This window comes from Podarcis muralis, chromosome 3 (assembly GCF_964188315.1).
Source record: "Podarcis muralis chromosome 3, rPodMur119.hap1.1, whole genome shotgun sequence".
NCBI classification, from domain to species: domain Eukaryota; kingdom Metazoa; phylum Chordata; class Lepidosauria; order Squamata; family Lacertidae; genus Podarcis; species Podarcis muralis.
The window spans coordinates 45,601,110-45,612,197 of NC_135657.1; the positions used below are offsets into that span (position 1 = coordinate 45,601,110).

General features: G+C 40.0%; 1 long non-coding RNA gene across 2 annotated transcripts in view; it reads right to left on the reverse strand.

The window, feature by feature from the left end:
* LOC114594419 (uncharacterized) overlaps nucleotides 1-10,954 on the reverse strand; it is a 12,532-nt gene extending 1,578 nt beyond the window's left edge. Inside the window, exons 1-2 of one of the 2 annotated variants that reach the window (XR_003705975.2) lie at nucleotides 10,902-10,954; nucleotides 216-300 (exon numbers count right to left, since the gene is read on the reverse strand). This is a non-coding gene — a long non-coding RNA (uncharacterized LOC114594419). Of the gene's footprint in view, nucleotides 1-215; nucleotides 301-10,020; nucleotides 10,332-10,901 lie in introns of those variants that run through there. The other variant, XR_013392189.1, reaches the window with a different exon arrangement.
* Nucleotides 10,955-11,088: the final 134 nt, after the last annotated feature.

Here is an 11,088-nt window from a genome sequence, read left to right on the forward strand (position 1 = left end):
TGGGAATAGTTACCCCTCAAAAAATAAAATATATCTCTGTTGACAAAAACCCAACTTCTCTGAAGCTGTCAGTTGCTCAAGAAATATTGTATTTCTGGCAGCCCCCGTTTTTAATGTTGGCATTCTGTGTCTTGTGGCTTTCACTACAGCTAATTGTTGATAACGAGTTTATGTTTCAATATGACAATTCTTAGACAATAATTTAATACACCCACCTGTAAGCTTCTATTGACTATCCAGAACAGAAATCTGAGGTATACATTTGACTCCCAAGGTGACCCATCTGCTGAACAGGTATATCTGGAGGGACAGGAAAGTACCTTGAGTAGCTGAAGAGACATGGTAAAATTTTAATAGAAATGAGCAAAATAATTAAAGATGAAGGAAACCCCGGGCAGTATGCAGAAGACAAAGCAACTGACAGCAAGAAGAACATAAGAGCCCTGCTGGATCAGATTTAGGCCAACACACAGCCTCTGAACCTGGATGTAGGATATAATTGCCTAACTAGTAGCAAGTCATAGCCTTAGCCTCCATAAATTTGTTTAATCTGCCTTTTAAAATGGAAATGTGGATGGCAACCACTACAGATTGTGGCACTGAATTTTTGAGAATGTGCTCTGTGAAGAAGTACAGTCTGATGTTCTCTGAAAAATTAATGAACCTTACCTATAATTCCAGATGCACTAAATACTTACATGAGCATTTTCTCAGGTACCAGTTATGACTGAAATGACATACAGAATTATGTTGATTTGTAACTATGCATCTCATTTCTTTTTTTCCATTTTTCATACTAGTTATTAAATGTGGCTTATATGCTGGCCACAAATGGCATCTTTCAGAAGATATCCCAGTTTCCAGATAGATTCAGTGTACTGTACTTGATAGTCAAACAGTCCTGCATAGTATAAATATACCACAAAACTAATAATAAAGCAATTCCCCCACCTCTGCCTGCCCATAGGTTCCTTTTACAGCTGTTCAGAAAAAGAAACAGTGCCCTCTGGTGATTCCCACCCTAATAATGTTGCTGCCAAATATAAAATGTAAATGGGAACATTTTGCTTTGCTCTCAAAATGTCCCTTTCATGATTGACTATTAAAAATAAAATTGATCAAGCCACTATTAACACTATGTGATTTTGTTTCTTTTCTATATAGCATTTTGTATTGTTAATAATTAATAATAGTAAGGGAGGTAATTAAGATAATTAAAAGAAAAAAGCAAAATTCCAAAGAATTCCTAAACTCAATTGTAGCTTTGTGAGAACTCTATTTAAAATGAATGTGGTTTTCTAAAAAACAATTGAGTAAACTCAAATAAAAGTTAAGCCCCATTTGTTCTAATGGGAGAAAGTTGAGCACCTGCTTTACTTTCTTACTGAAATGACACAAAAAAATGCAGGTTGCTTTGTTGGTCCACTAGGAAAAGAAATGGAAAGGTTACACCAGATAATATCTTTATTAGGGCCAACTAAAATGTCACTTTAAGGCTTGGTCACTGCAGTGTGACCTTTTAGTTGGATAGTCTACTGTTCCTGACCTCAGTAAAAGTTTTAAAATGGTTACTTTGGCTAGATTGTGCCTACTGTGGAAAGGAAAAGGAGTATTGTAGGACTAAAAAAACATTTTCAAACACAGCATATATTGGCAGCCACAACCCCGCCCTACGTTTCAAAACACCAAACTGGCAAAAATGCGTGTAATTTTCAGCTCCTAGTCATCTATATAGATCACAGTGACTATAAAAGCTGCCTCAAAAATAGCATTCAAAATATTAACTGTCACTTGCTACTATGTTAATTAACAAGTCAACAAAACCAGCAATTAGAGGGCAGAACTCTAAATCTGATAGTATCTTACAAAGTAAACACTGGAAGGTAGTTTCACTGTGTAATACATCCTTAAACAATGCAGCAATTTGTCTACTCTCATCATTACAGCTTAGTATATAGTAGTTCTAGTTCTGCATTACTAAAACTGCAATATTAAAAACCTACTGGAGGCCGTCCTACTGAACTCAATTAAACTTCGGAATAAGTATCTTTCTGATTATGCACTATTTATGGGACAAAGTGGCAACTCTAGGCTTCTTTGATAGCTAGTGTCTGGGGATAATTTAATAAAGATAGATTGAATAAATACTGTATGTACAAATCAGAAAGGCCAAAATATTGAATGATAACCCTGTGAGTGGAAGAAAAACACTATTATTTGCACCCAGAATTTAGTTTCTCTCCATCAGGACTTGGAATTGGCTGGCTTGCTATAACCAGAAACAACATTTATCTTTCCAGTGCCATCTTCAGGAAGGTTGTGGCTGCATACACATTATATTTTTAAGCACCTTTCCCCTCTCAAAGAATTGTAGGCATTGTAGCTTACTCCTCAGAGAGTCACAATTCCAAGCAACCTTTAAAGAATGACAGTGCCCAGAATTGTTTGAGAGGGCAATGTGCTTCAAATGTGCTTTGAAGGTATGGCGTATACATAAGACAGCAGTCCAAAGCTGGCCAATACATTTGCTAGGGGCAGCCAGAAATGTCACAAAGAGTTGCAAACTTTTCAGTACTTCAGAACACTTCATCAGGCAAGATGTTATACAGGGAAGTGGGGTAGTGGAGGAGGAGGATTTAAGAAAAAATACAAAAAGATTGAATGGGAGTAGCCATAAAGTCAGCTTGTAGGTTACACAGGGAGCTACCTTGTACTGAGTCAGACCATTGGGTCCATCTAGCTCAATATACACTAGGGATGGCCCACCCATGAGGCAAGGTGAGGTGACCGCCTCAGGTGGCAGGAGCCACAGGGACAGCCGATCCAGCCTCCAAGGAACACACTGACCACTACCGCAGCTGCAATGCCAGCCGCAACTACAGCACCCACTCTCATGCTGCCTTGATAGCATCTCCCACCCTTGTTCCTGATGTAGATATTCCTCCCTTGTTCCTGATGTAAATCTTCACTCCCCTCTTCTTCCCTGGCAGAGAGGTGGGTGTCATTTTGTGGTTCATCTCAGATGCTAAAATATCTTGAGCCAGCCCTGGTCTACCCTGACTGGCAGTTGCTCTCCAAAATTTCAGGTAGTGTTTTATCCCACCTTTACTTGGGGAAGCCAGGGATTGAACCTGGGAACTTCTGCAAACAAAGCAGATGCTCTCCACTGTACAATGGCCCTTCCTGCAAAGATGGGGATTGTAGGCTGAATAAATCTCTGCTAGGTGCAATAAGTAATATGATTTACAGTGAGTTATAGCCATTCAAAACTCGGAGGTCTGTACACCCACACATCTGTCCATCCTCCAACCAGACAAGCAAGAGGTATCCCATTTCAACGACACATTCCAGCCATGGAACTCAAGTACACCTGTATAGGACTGCACTGTAATAATTGTGTCAACACATAGCTGTTTCTGTTTTGTGAATTGTATTCTTTGGGATTATTTTTAGTTGCCATTTTAATTGAACTTGCGTAAGGTGACTTTTTATATATGATCATAAGGAATGTATTGATAACCAAATAAATGCATTCATCACCCTGGGGTTGGAACTCTCTTGCTAATGTTAGTTTGGAAGAAGAGGTAGATCTCAAAATTTATTTTCTTATGGTCCAAAGGCCTGTTATGGGGCAGGGGAGTAGCAGAAGCACAGGACAGTGCTCTGAGAACAGCTGCATGTCTCTGATCCAGAGGTGTCCCAGGAATATTGAACCTGGGAGTAGGCTCCTGACTGGGCCCTTTGCCTTTGAAAATGTTGAGAGGGTATACTAGTTGTGGAAGCAGAAACAGTGAGTAGAACAGCAGAAACAGCTGTTAACTGAAGGCAGCCATTCCAATAACTCAGATGTTCAGAGATGCACGTAGTAAGATTTCCCCAGCTTGGCCTTTTGCTGTGTTCCAATCTGGCACTACAAACTGTACTAATAAAGAAGCCTGTGTATTCTCCATATGGTAAAATTTGGAGATAATCTGTTTATATCCATAGACCTAACTATTGTCTCAGAACCATTATGAATGCTTCTAAAAAAATAAAGTTAATTTTTAGTGCATGATTATTCATTTGAGATATTAATAGCTCTTTGTACTTTTTTTAAAAGCTTTACTTTCTCTCTTCCCTCCTCTTCTAAATCTGATCTTATCTCTTCCATTAACTGCATGACTTCTTGTTTCCTGCTCAATATCTTTTTCTCTTTCAGAATATATTTGTGTGTGGTATATATTTTGTTAAGTTGTGGGTGAACATATCAGACGACACAGCGATTCTTCAAACAGCTCTTGTTTATTCACAGGCCAGAACAGAACTGAACTGAAGGGTTCAGCCAGCCTGCTTATATGTTGTAGAGCTCCACTACAACACAACTGTAACAACTTTCTGTAACTATCCAATCACTAAACGTCACTTTCAATCCCTTATTTGCATATGTGGACCTGAGTGAAAACTATCTACAATATCCCCCTGCTGGCCCAGGGTGAGAACTTCAGTACATAACATATTTTTAAGCTCCTCCTTCATCAGGCGGTTAAAAATCATAATTGAAGACAGCAGGACGTCTTCAAATAGTACATATTATTGCTTAATACTTAACAATCGTCATACTCCCACTAACGATTTATTAGCCTGAAAGTAACATACTTCTTCCCATTGTTTACTACTAACTTTAAAGCTAAAGAATTCAAATACTGATTTTAAACCTCTTTTAAAGTTTAAGGAGCGAAAGTTTTCAAAGCTGGCAAACTTTTCAAAGCGTCCAACAACAATTACCAGAATCTGGCAAAACTTAACTTTTTTTGAAAGTGAAATTGATATGATTTAAAAAATACTAGTTTACACATAATAATTCAGGGCCAGGTATATCTGGGAATGAAAACAATTAACTCATTAACAGTTTCAACTAAAGTGTAGATGCAATATTGAGACATTATCACCCCAAACCTGGAATGTTTTTGGGAGTGGGGAGCAAGAAAAGGCCATGCCCAATAAAATCCTTATCCATTGACAAGGTGTAAAGAATTGGTAGAGAAGTGGCTTAACATACACAACCATTCACACTTTTTCAGGTTTCATTGCACTTCAATCTCATGCTTCTCACAAGTGCAGCTGTGAATTCAGATAGAATGTGCACTGTTCAAATTCTCCGGCATAGTGGAACTAAATGAGTGCAGTTACACTTGGAGACTTTCATACCCAGAAAGAATAAAAGCATAGGACACTACTATATTTTGCACATACTGCACTGATTATGAGTAAATTAGGATTGTTCTGTTCCAAGGAAAATAGATACCGGTATGTCTGCATCTCTGTACTAATTCACTTTAATTTTTCCTATTAAAATTTAATTATTTAGTTATGTAAACTGCACCCCTCAAACAGCATTAAACATATACAGTGGTACCTTGGGTTAAGAACTTAATTCGTTCTGGAGGTCCGTTCTTAACCTGAAACTGTTCTTAACCTGAGGTACCACTTTAGCTAATGGGGCCTCCTGCTGCTGTCGCCGCATGATTTCTGTTCTCATCCTGAAGCAAAGTTCTTAACCTGAGGTACTATTTCTGGGTTAGCGGAGTCTGTAACCTGAAGTGTCTGTAACCTGAAGCATCTGTAACCCGAGGTACCACTGTATATTCTAAAATTATCCAGGAAAAATGCAGTTATCTGTGTGTATTTAGCTTTATTGTTTTGCTTCTGTAACTTGCATCATGTGACAGTGCTTGTGTCCTCAAAGACATAAAACAGGAAATCAAACCATCCTAAGGATTTATTTTAATATATTTTCTATTATTACCAAAATAGTTTGTATTACATGAATTAGAGGCAAGTGATTCTTGGAAATATTGTTTTATTTTTATTTTTTTAAACACCATAACTAGTTTGACAACTTGTACTTTGTGTTTGTACCTTAGAAAAGTTGAATCCTGATCTCACTATAATTAACAGACAGTTTTCTATTGAGCTGGCAGCAACAGCAGCACCTGAAACTGTTCCCAGCTAATTAGTATAAAGCTCTGCTGAGTTTCAGTCCTGGGCATAATGCAATTATATAGCAATTTAAACAGTTGCATGATTCAAGAGTTATTAAAAATATTCTAGTCATTTGTCATAAAGGCACTCTAGAGCCTTCACTTGGAAAAAGCACCAAATCCTTTATAACAGAAATATATCAACCCCCACCCTATCCTCCACATTTGATTGCAATGCAATTCAGAGCCAAATATATTAAAAATATCCACATGGGAGAGCTCCTGGAATTGTACCACTTGATTGTTGGTGCATAATTATTCAGTCTGACTAATACTCACAGACTAGCAGCACAATCCTGTGCATACTGTTGTGAGTTTTTGCAAGGAGAGGTGGGAAGCTGTATGCCTGAGTCCCTTCTAATTCCTGGATCCAAAAGAATTCCTTTGCTGGAACAGTTAGTTAGAAAGACAAAGGCCAGAGTTGAGCTAGAAGCTGAAAGCAGGCTGGGTAGCTGAGAGACAGAGTCATGCTTGATTTTTACTTGAATCCAAGGCTGCGACTATGGGATAAACAATACCTTTTTGGGGTGTTAATGGTAGATATGTGTAATTAAACCATATATCATAAAGACACCACAGTCTCCACTGTCTTTCATTCTGAGGAAGCAAACCCTGGGTAAGCAGCTGGACTCTTGCACTGCTCAGATTGGGGTGGCATGCAGCAGTATATATACAGAAGGCGCTTCAGTAGGGTTCCACAGCAAGAGCTACAAGAAGATTCAGCAACTGTCAGACTCCAAGCATACACAGAGACTGCACAATACAAAGGAAAGGGAGGGCATATATTTCAATATAGCACCTAAAGAGTAGACGAGTGAACATGGATTCAAGATTACCCCAGATAGGGAAAGGGAAGAACTAGGACAGGCAATAAGGGAAACCACATATAACTTCTTACAGGAGCACCTAGATACAGGACATCAGTTTAAGCCCCACCACGGGAAATAACAAGGCACAACTACCTTATTGTAAGATAAAGGTAAAGGACCCCTGGATGGTTAAGTCCAGTCAAAGGCAACTATGGGGTGTAGTGCTCATCTCGCTTTTCAGGTGGGGAGGTGGTGTTTGTCCACAGACAGCTTTCTGGGTCATGTGGCCAGCATGACTTAACCGCTTCTGGCACAACAGGACACCATGACGAATACCAGAGTGCATGGAAATGCCGTTTACCTTCTTCCCACAGCGGTCCCTATTTATCTACTTGCACTGGTATGCTTTCAAACTGTTAGGTTGGCAGAAGCTGGGACAGAGCAACAGGAGCTCACCCTGTCGCACAGATTCAAACTGCCGGCCTTCCAATCAGCAAACCCAAGAGGCTCAGTAGTTCAGACCACAGAGCCACCCATGTCCCCTACAACTTGCTTTTTGTATGCCTAGACAGCAGGCAAAAGAGAGTGCTGTCATGGCACAAATCTACACTGTATACTCCACAGAGTAGCTCCCTAGACAGCCAACCAGCCATTTTAAATCATTGTAATTTAATCAGATTTTTAAATAATAAAGCTTTATAATTTTTCTTCAGTATTTCATATCTGTAAGTCAGAAATAGTGGTTTAGCCTCACATGTCTATGATGTTTTAGATCTAAACTCTCAAAGGGCTTAAACAAACAGTCATTATTTGGACCACACCTGTGAAGTGTGTAATTGAGATTGTTCTATAGTTATAGAAGTAACACAGGGAAGGAACATTGAACAAAACTGCATACTTGAGGGAATTTTCAATGTAATGAGTTAGGCATCAGGGACTACAACTGTTTTGGATAACAAGGAGATGCAGGTAACTGAAGCTTATATACAGATGGTATCCCAGAATATACTGCTTCATAATGAAAGCTTCAGGTCCAAAGCAACTGACCACCACCATAAAGATTAGAGAAAGAATGTAGTATTGCAAACAGGTAAGGATCAGTCCCACCACCAGTCCCAGACCCTTACAGATGCATCACAGGAAAACATCCAAGTCTGAACAAAGCTATAATTTCTCCCAGATCTTTAATCTGTTAGAATAATTCTCATCATATACCCACAAATGGAACCTTAACATTATTTTTCAGTTTTGCAACTATTGGACCCCTGTGCCATTTAGATGAAGCTACAGGTGCATGCCTGCATGCCATGTAGGCACCAGAATCAGAAATGGGCAAAAACAACAGAAGTGGAACACCACCACAAATAGAGAAACACAGCAGTATTCTTTATTTCTTCCTGCTGTGTAAAAATGAAGGAACAACATATTACTAATAAGGACAGTACAATGGAGATGTGTGCTTTTTTTTGTATGGCTGCAAAATGAGGTATTCCATCATAAAGTTAATCTTTAGAAGAAGGAAACATAGTGACCTATCAGTTCAAGCAGCACAAAAGCTACGATTTCTATTTGCTTCAGGCAAAGCTAAGAAAGGTTTCTAAACAGATCAGAGCCACAGTTTGTTTCATTCTTGTCAGCCTTTAGCAAAACACTAAAATTAAGTATATGATCCCATTTTTCTCTGTGACAGATGATCAATCATCATCAACAATTTCAGCATGTTTTACTGCAAATAAATTTTGAATCCTCTTGTTGTAAGTTGAATCTTGAAATAAACTTGCATTTTGGCTCCCAGTGATCTATAGGACACACCAATATATACAGTACATCAGTATTCACGGAGAGCTTTCCAGGAGCCTTAGAATCATAGAATCATAGAGTTGGAAGAGACCACAAGGGCCATCGAGTCCAACCCCCTGCCAAGCAGGAAACACCATCAGAGCACTCCTGACATATGGTTGTCAAGCCTCTGCTTAAAGACCTCCAAAGACGGAGACTCCACCACACTCCTTGGCAGCAAATTCCACTGTCGAACAGCTCTTACTGTCAGGAAGTTCTTCCTAATGTTTAGGTGGAATCTTCTTTCTTGTAGTTTGGATCCATTGCTCCGTGTCCACTTCTCTGGAGCAGCAGAAAACAACCTTTCTCCCTCCTCTATATGACATCCTTTTATATATTTGAACATGGCTATCATATCACCCCTTAACCTCCTCTTCTCCAGGCTAAACATGCCCAGCTCCCTTAGCCGTTCCTCATAAGGCATCGTTTCCAGGCCTTTGACCATTTTGGTTGCCCTCCTCTGGACACGTTCCAGTTTGTCAGTGTCCTTCTTGAACTGTGGTGCCCAGAACTGGACACAGTACTCCAGGTGAGGTCTGACCAGAGCAGAATACAGTGGCACTATTACTTCCCTTGATGCTATACTCCTATTGATGCAGCCCAGAATTGCACTGGCTTTTTTAGCTGCCGCGTCACACTGTTGGCTCATGTCAAGTTTGTGGTCAACCAAGACTCCTAGATCCTTTTCACATGTACTGCTCTCAAGCCAGGTGTCCCCCATCTTGTATTTGTGCCTCTCCTTTTTTTTTGCCCAAGTGCAATACTTTACATTTCTCCCTGTTAAAGTTCATCTTGTTTGTTTTGGCCCAGTTCTCTAATCTGTCAAGGTTGTTTTGAAGTGTGATCCTGTCCTCTGGGGTGTTAGCCACCCCTCCCAGTTTGGTGTCATCTGCAAATTTGATCAGGATGCCCTTGAGTCCATCATCCAAGTCGTTATCATACCTAAAGTGCCTGGTTATGCTTTTGTGAAGATTTTAGTAATAACTATTATGCTTTTCCAGTCAAAATGTGATTTAGTAGTCTGTACCCAGCAGATATAACTTATATCCTTTCCAAGTCTCATCCTGATAAAAAAGGAACATTACTGAAAGAACCTACTGCAGACAAATGGGTTAAAATTAAAAAAAAACAAGCTGCCATCTGCTCTATGATAAAGCATTTAGCCTGGTTACATGAGTAGAGCCAATAATCTCCACATAGCAATATATTATTTATCAAGTGCACACATGGCAAATTCCTCTGAAATATAATATGGCAGGTGAACTTTTTCCCTATAACCTATTCAGGGAGGCAAAACTAAGAAACTGATTCCTAAGTAGCTCATTTATTTGGGAGAGCAGTCACTCACATACCTTTTCTCATATGGAACCCTGCACAAGTCACCTCCACTAGGATACCATAAATTAATCCACCAAAGGCCAAATTATACTTCTGATACCAGTGCTGTGTACCAGCATTCAAGTCCAGCTTGCAGGCTTCCCATAGACATTGCTTCCCATGGGCCACTGGGAGAACAGGATGCAGGACTAAGTGGGCCTTCGGACTGATCCAGCAAGTCTTATTACGAGAACTATATGCAATTATGGTTGATCTGAGTGTCGAGGTGCATAACTGCCTCTGTCACAGTGCAGAAATCCAATTTTAAAAGCGAAGGGGTAAGTTGATGAAGCCTCCAGAGCAACTGACTTCACTGAAATCGGTGGGCACTGGTTTCAGAAATTTGGCTGAGAAAATGGCTTGAGCTTCCATGGGTCTCTCACACACAAACACATACAATGCAAGGCAGCAAGGAAGATTACGGTAATGATATTGTGACTGGAACGGTTTCCTTAAGCACAATGAGGAAGGAAGCAGGAACACCCTTGTCACAGCCCCCACAAAACCCTGAACATTGCCTCAGTATATTTACAAGAAATGTACTGATTTCATGATTACATTCCTTCGACAGAAAATCAGATTCCTAAAAAAACTGTGGCGTTCCTTTTTTTTTTTTGAGTGCTACAATTTCCTTTAATTATTATCTTATAAAAAATAATATTCCTCTTCCCCAACATGACACATCAGCTCATTGTCAAGGGCCTGGGTTCTTAAGGCTACAAAGTGAAAGACATCCCTCCTCCCGCTTATTCAGGAGGCGGATATGTGCACAGAGACAAAAATATATACATTAAATGCTGCTTCAGGGAATTTGAGCGTGACGGGTTTGCAACGCAGGAGGGGGCGAGCAACACACCTCTACATATTAACACTAAGTGCAATTGTGCGAGCAAAATGGAGTTACGAAGCCTTTCTCAAGTGATGCTGTTGCATCACTTTTTTTTTAACGCCTTGCCCCTTCCTCCCCTCACTGCGCGCGGGCGCCACACATCAGCCCCTCGAGCGCCAACCCCCGCCCCGCGGGACCTTCCCCTCCTCGTGAC